This window comes from Lontra canadensis, unplaced genomic scaffold, assembly GCF_010015895.1.
Source record: "Lontra canadensis isolate GAN:19392208 unplaced genomic scaffold, GSC_riverotter_1.0 scaffold74, whole genome shotgun sequence".
Classification (NCBI taxonomy): Eukaryota; Metazoa; Chordata; class Mammalia; order Carnivora; family Mustelidae; genus Lontra; species Lontra canadensis.
Window position 1 is genome coordinate 2,698,162 of NW_022631068.1, and position 7,632 is coordinate 2,705,793.

General features: G+C 41.2%; 1 pseudogene; it reads right to left on the bottom strand.

Annotated features, from left to right (window-relative positions):
- Nucleotides 1-6,530: 6,530 nt before the first annotated feature.
- Nucleotides 6,531-7,418, bottom strand: LOC116881366 (annotated as a pseudogene).
- Nucleotides 7,419-7,632: the final 214 nt, after the last annotated feature.

The window sequence follows — 7,632 nt, forward strand, 5'->3', positions numbered from 1 at the left end:
TCCTTATTTGTAAAATTGGAGGGAAGATAACTGACATCAGTCTCATGGTTATAAGGAGGATTTACTTTTATATATATTTAATGTGTATAAAACAATTAGAACAGTTGCTGACCTACACAAAGTAGAGTTAATACTAGCTCTAATAATGGGAAGTGCATCCCAAATTTCCTGGTCTTCAAAAAAAGTTAAAATATTAAATATAATAAAAATGACATTCTAAACTCCTCTGGCTAAGAATTTTCTTGCCCCGGGAATTAAGCATGTCACAAGATGGTAAAGGTTGTTTTATGACATGAAACGTAAGTATTCTTTTGTCTTAAGGTGATTTTCAGTTTCATTAGTTTATTTATATGAAGCCCCTAAAATATATTAAGTTTCAAATTTCAAGTGAATGATTCAGCAACACATTTAGTAGATGAAGACCCTAGTCAATCCATATTTACTAAGTCCCCATTTTCCTTGATATTGTCCCCATGACATGCTGAAGAAAAAGGATTCTGCAAATATAAGTTACTTCCTAATACACCATCATGTTCATAACGAAAGCAAATTTTAACAACTGGGAGCAAGGACCAGAGAACAGTAGAGAAAGGTGATTTTTGCCAGTCAGCGAGAAAACTTGACAAAATTTCAGATCTCCTGACAGTTCATCCTTCAATGATCTTTCAGAGTTTAGAATGCAACTCTTGTATAAAACTATATAAAGATTTCCTCTCACATTTCAAAATTAGCCCTTAAGCTCCCCTAGGAGCCATTATAAAAAGGTAGTAACAGTCATGGCTGGTGTCACTCCATCCTTTTGGATTTCAAAAATCTCTCTTCTTTCCCTGGTTCTGGAATAGATCTAGTTTTGCCATCAACATCTCTTTAGTGGGATGAGGAGAGAAAGGTGAAGGATACCTTAACAGAATATTTATTATGCACAAGGCATTTTATATTGAAATTTAGAAATATTCCTATCCTTAAAGTTTCTCAAAAGGAACTTTTGGTAAAAAAATAATAATAATTAAATAAAAATAAAAATTTAAAAAAACCTAGAAGAAAACAATTCTCATCTACTCCCCTATCCCCACCCTCCACCCACTGCCCAACCCCCCCAAAATAAGTTTACAGAATATAGGGCTCTGATCTAAGAGCATAACTTTGGTTGAGCTTATGAGGCATCAGTCCTTTTTCCCCTTTATTCAACTACCCCCGAACCCTTTTCAGAACCTCAACATTTTCTCTTGTCACTTTGTTTCCTTTCTCCCCTCAGCATATCTACCCCCTCTACTTCTTCAGGGGCAAAAACCATAGCATAGCTTGGTAAGATAAAAAGCTATACAGTGTCCAATGCATCACTCCTGTTTAAACCCATGTCTCATCCAAAAAAAAAAAAAAAAAAAGGTATATATTTTATTTAAAAAAAAAAAACAAAAAACTCTAATGGGCCAATGCCAACTGGTATTTTCCCCTTTCCCACAAAAGGCAGGGAGTTGTTCTGCTTCATCTCCTGGCCAGACTAAAGATGCACTGGTGTTCTGGATATACCATGGGAAATAAGGAAGACATATCAAGAAGGAGTCAGAAGATCAACAGCCCCTTGAAAAGTAGAGGTCAAGGTGCTTAAATCGACTAATTCCTTTCTGCCTTCAGTTTAATCAGTAACAGGTATAATTTAAATGTATCTGTTCTAAGAAGCACAAAGCACTATCAACTTAAAATATTTTGAAATCACAGATGCTGTTTGAAGACAGAACTAAAAGCTATGGAAAGGACTGATGCGGAGGGAGAGAATCTTCCAGAGAATCTTGCTTTTCTTTTTTGACTTGGGGAAAGGAATAAGAATGAAAGTGGAGATGAAATAAAAGAGAAAACAGTGCCCATGAAAAACATTTTCCGGGCGCCTGGGTGGCTCAGTGGGTTAAAGCCTCTTCCTTCAGCTCAGGTTATGATCCCAGTGTCCTGGAATCGAACCCCGCTTCCGGCTCTCTGCTCAGCAGGGAGCCTGCTTCCTCCCCTCTCTCTGCCTGCCTCTCTGCCTACTTGTGATCTCTGTCTGTCAAATAAATAAATAAATAATCTTTTAAAAAGTTAAAAAAAATTTTTCCTAGGAAATAAAGGCACTGGCAAGGAAAATGGAAATAGAAGACATATCCCTACCTAAAGATAAGCTAATATGATAACAACATATATACAAGTAAACTCCAGTGCTGAAATTCATAAACCACAAATTATGTCTTTACAGGAACATTTCTAGTTACTTTAAGCTGTGTTCACATCTACTTTTAGAGCAAATAAATGAAGTCCATCCTTATTTGAGAATTGATTGATGGGTACAAACTTTTACTGGATGGATTAGAACTAGAACTCCAGTTTTTCCCCCAAACCAACTAGAGTAGAACATCAGTGGGGAATTAATTTTAACCCACTGAAACCAAACAGTCAGAGGCAAGTTTAAGCTTACCTGGTGGATGTGAACTACTAGCACTATTTGTCAATTGTAACCTTGTACTGTGTTAGGGTGCTGGTGATGAAGGTAGATGTGATGCTGACAGGCTTGGCAACTGAAATGTCCTTTTCTTTGGAGATATCTAAGGGAAGGTTCCCTTCATGGGAGAAGGAAAAAAGAGGTGTTGCCATTTGGTCAAGAGGAAGGAAAGGAAGAAGAATGCATTTGTTTCTTGCTAACACAAAGGAGTCATACGGATTTGAGTTCAACTCTGAACTTTCCAAGAAATGCAAAAATATAAGAAGCACCCACCTCACAGATTTTGTCGTGAAGGTGAAATCAGATGTTGTGTAAAGAGCCTGTTGTTGGCACACAGCAAGCCTTCAAAAACTGTGTCTTTTCTTCCCAGAAAGGGTAGGAGAAAAGAAGAGTCACCACAGGGGTACAATTTCGACTCCCCAGATCCAGATCTCCACAGGTAGTTACTTCCTGAGAGAGTGACCCTGCCTCTGCGCACTGGCCCAGCGCCCCCAAATCCTCGACGACGGTGGTCCCTAATCCCAGCGGGAAGGAGCCATCCCACTCACCTCTGAAGCTGCTGATGATAAGCTGGGACTGCCTGCGGCACAGCCCTGTCCACCCCTTATAGGAAGCGGGAGTCTTAGCGGGCCAATAGGCGCCCGAGGCGGCCGGGCAGCAGCCAATGAGAAGGGAGTTAGCCTGCAGGGCGGGGGCGAGTCGGCCCGGAGCTGACCGCGGCTTGGTGCTGACGGTCCCCGCCAGCCTGCACCCTTAGCCTTTAGATATATCCGACTCGTGTTTTAATTAAGCTAATGCCAGGCCCTTCTTAACTACATAAGTCTAATATTAAACAACCCAGCGCTGGAAATTCCCTCCAAACCAAGATGACATCTATTGACATAATGACCTTCTATAGGCTTATCTGTTTCTCCCGGTATGCACCAAAGCACAAATTCCCCCCTCCTCCCCCATGTCTCTGTGCTTCTGGTTTATTTGATAGCCCAGGCCTACTTCACCATTCTTTTGGTGCCTTCCCTTGTTCCTTGAGGAAGAGCAATTGTTTAAATTATTAGAAGGGAAGAGCTCAACAGGCTTCCAATTAAAGAAATGTTCAAGTTGCTAGCAGATGAGAATGCTTTATGAGCAGAAAAAATGTTTGAACAACATGGCACAAGAGCCAAACATTTGGACTAGGTTATTTATTGGTTGAGTGCTCAGTCCCTTAGATCCTGTCCCAAAGGACTATGTATGTAACACATTATATTGTAGGATATTTTCCTTCATTTTTTTAAAGTCACGTTTATTAATGTATAATTTACATACAGTAAACCCCCCCTTTGGAGATGTACAGTTCTGCGTGTTTTGACAAACACATACGGTTGTGTAACCACCAAACAAAATATAGAACATTTCCATCGCCTCAAAAAAAGTCCCCTCGTTTCAATCTTTCCTCTATCTTCAGAGCAGGCAACGCAGCATCTTTGACTCTGCCTCTGACTTGCCTGGCTTCTGCTATCACTTTGTAAGGACCTTTGTGATTACTTTGTGCCACCCAGATAACCCAGGATAATCTTCCCATCTCAGAATCCTTAATCACATCTGCAAACTCCCTTTTGCCATGAAAAATAACATATTCATAGGTTACAAAGATTAAGACATGGACACCTCTTGCCAAAATTAGAAGTTTTTGAGTGGTACCCAGATGGGTAATGGTCTTTTTCCTTATGTTTGTACTATTTTCTAGATCTGTGAAAATCTTTTTTTTTTTAAGATTATTTATTTATTTGAGAGAAAGAGTGCACGCACGAGCAGGGGGGAGGAGCAGAGGGAAAGGCAGACTCCCTGCTGAGCAGGGAGCCCAACATGGGGCTTGATCCCAGGACCCTGAGATCATGACCCGAGCCAAAGGCAGAAGCTTAATGATTAAGTCACCCAGGCATCCTAAGATCTGTGAAAATCTTTGGCAAGGAGTTTTCTGATCCAGAGATGTGCCTTTTGAAATATTAAAAGTACTGATTCCATGGATGGAGGAACACTCCATTGCACTCCCTGGATCTTCAGCAGGACATATTTGAGAGGGACACATTCCAATTTCCTGTTTCTCATATGCTAATCTGCCCTGGGGGAATCTTTGGATTGGTCCTCCTTGATCTTTACCAGCTCTTCCTCTTCTTCCCCCCAGATACCCCGGGTTCTTCTGAGCAAGGATCTAGGCCTTCTTCTCCCAGTCTATACCCTTTTCCTTACCAATGTTACCAATCTCGCCTGTTTTTAAGTGCTCTTGGTATGCTAACAATTCCAAAATATATAGTCCAAGACCAAACCTTCCTTATGAACTCCAGACCTTTATATCCAATAGCTTATTTTATTCTCTACTTCCATAACACATTGGCATCTTGACGTCTCCAAAAGAGGACCTGGGAAAGTAACAAGTGTTGAAGAGGACATGGAGGATACGCAAATTGTCGCACACTGCTGGTGGGAATATAAAGTGATTCGGCCATTGTGGAAAACAGTTTGGATTCCTCAAAAAGTTAAACAAATAATTAACGTATGACCTGGTAATTCCACACCTAGGTATATACTCAAAAGACATGAAAACAGAATCTAAGCAAATCCTTATACACCAATGTTCACAGCAACACTAATCACAATAGCTGAAAGGTAGACACAAAAGTCCATCCTAATGTCTGTAAATGGATAAATGGATAAACAAACATTGTATATACATACAATGAAATACTGTCCCACCATAAAAAACAGTGAAGTACCAGGGTGCCTGAGTGGATCAGTGGGTTAAGCCTCTGCCTTTGGCTCAGGTCATGATCTCAGAGTCCTGGGATCGAGCCCTGAATTGGGCTCTTTGCTCAGCTGGGAGACTGCTTCCCCCTCTCTCTCTGCCTACTTGTGATCTCTGTCTGTCAAATAAATAAATAAAATCTTAAAAAACAAAACAAAACAGGGAAGTACAAATACATGCTACAACCTGAATGAGCCTGGAAAACGTTATGCGACCTGAAAGACACGAAAGGTCACACCATTGTATGATTCAATTCATAGAAAATATCCAGAATAGGTAAATCCATAGAAACAGAATGCAGTGTGGTGGCTGCCAAGGGCAGAGAGGGGGAGATAAGGAGCAACCATTTAGTGGGTACAGGGTTTTATTTTGGGATGAAGGAAATGTCTTGGAACTAGACAGAGATAGTGATTACACAACATTGTCAAAGTACTAAATGCATTGCTCAGTTTAAAATGGTTAATTTTATGTTATACGAATTTCATATCAATTAAAAAAAGGTAAATGATCTCCCTGACTGCCTCAAGTCTCTTTTCTTCCTGCTTATGCTTCTTTTTCATCTCCTTCATCCCACAATGACTAAATTTGATCTCTTCTACCTCTAATATATACTTGAACTCATCTACTCCTCTCTATCTCCTCTGCCACTATGCCAGTCCAATCCACCACCATCTTGTCTCTGAAATACTGCAATTATCTCTTCACTGGTTCTCCTTTTTCTTCCTCCATTCTCATTTTTAAACTACACCAAGAATTACTGTTGAGTCTACACAATCGTTTTTGCCACACTTTAAAAAAATGCAAACAACAAATATGTCACTACACCGACCATAACCATAAAATGGCTCCCCGTTATTCATAGGATGAAGTTTCCTTATATTTTTTAAAAGACACATCTAAATGATCAGACTATTACATTTAGCAATCAACAGCATGGGTGCAAAAAAAAAATCTACATTAAAACTCTTTGTTGGAATACTTTACATTTTCCACAGAATAGATACTAAAATAACCTGCTATACAATTAGTCACAAACACAGTCCCTGAGTTTTTTACCCAGACACATGAGGATTGTCTAAAGCGTGCCTTCTTTGTAGCAGCTCAGCCCTGCCCCCACTCTGCTCGGCTGAGTTGACAAATCTGTTGTAACCCATAGCTTCCCTGTTCCTTCTCTGGCTCTCTTCTCTGCTATGCTTTGTTTCCTGGCAGCAGTGAAAACCTCCTGTCACTGCTGTCCCTCCTGCTGCTGCTGCTGCAGCCACCACTGCCACCTTGATTTCATGGTCTGGCAAAGTACTGGCCTCCACCACCACAGGGCCCAGAGCTTCTGTCTCCAAAATTTCCTCATTTCAAGGGTCCAAACTTTGAAGATTGATTGTTGTAGTTGCCAAAATCATTACAGTTTCTGCCACCTCCAAAGCTGTTTCCATCATCACCAAATCCGTTACAGCCGTCGCCAGTGCCCCATATCCACCCCCACCTCAACCGCCACCCACTGAAATTCCCTCCACGACCAAAATTGTCACTTCAACCAAAACCACCTCCATGACCTCCACCAAAGTTTCCAGAACCACTTCAACCTCACTCGGTAGAAGAAGCACTAATTTCTTGCTTAGCTAGGACTCTCCTTACTTCACAGTGGTCGCCATTCACAGTATGGGAATTTTGAATGACAATCTTGTCTACAAAGTCATGGTCATCAAATGTTACAAAAGCAAAGCCTCTATTTCTGCTACTGCTTCCATCAATTGTGATTTCAATCACTTCAAATTTCCCCTACTATCCAAAATAATCTCTTAGATGATGTACTTCAGTGTCGTCTTAATGCCACCAACAAAAATCTTTCTCACAGTTAAGTGGGCACCAGGTCTTTGAGAATCTTAAGACAGCCCTCTTTGGTTCCACACTCTTCTGTCCACCTTGTGTGGCCTTGCATTCATGGCGGCATCCGCCTCCTCCACAGGAGCAGAGGTGACAAACCTAAAGCCTCTGGAGGGTTTGGTGTTTGGATCTCTCATATTCACCCAGCCTGCAGACGTTCTCCATTGCTCAAAATGGCTCCTCAGAAGCGCGCTGGTTGTTTCAAAGCTCCAACTTCTGATGAAGCGCTTCCACAGCTTTTCAGGCTCTTTGGGAGACTCTGGCTTAGACATGACAGCAGTGGGAGGGAAGACTTTAACTATCCTTGCTCAGCGGCATCCGCAGGCTGAAAGACAGGGGATGAACTTTTAAAGTCTTTTCATCAACTGCAAAGATGTCCAATCTGGCCCTAATGCACCTCTCTAGCTTGTTATCCTATCACTCTCCCTTCCTTCACCGCATTCCATCCACCATTCTGTTCTAGACAAAGCGGCAAAGCTCCTTCCCACTTCAGGCCCTT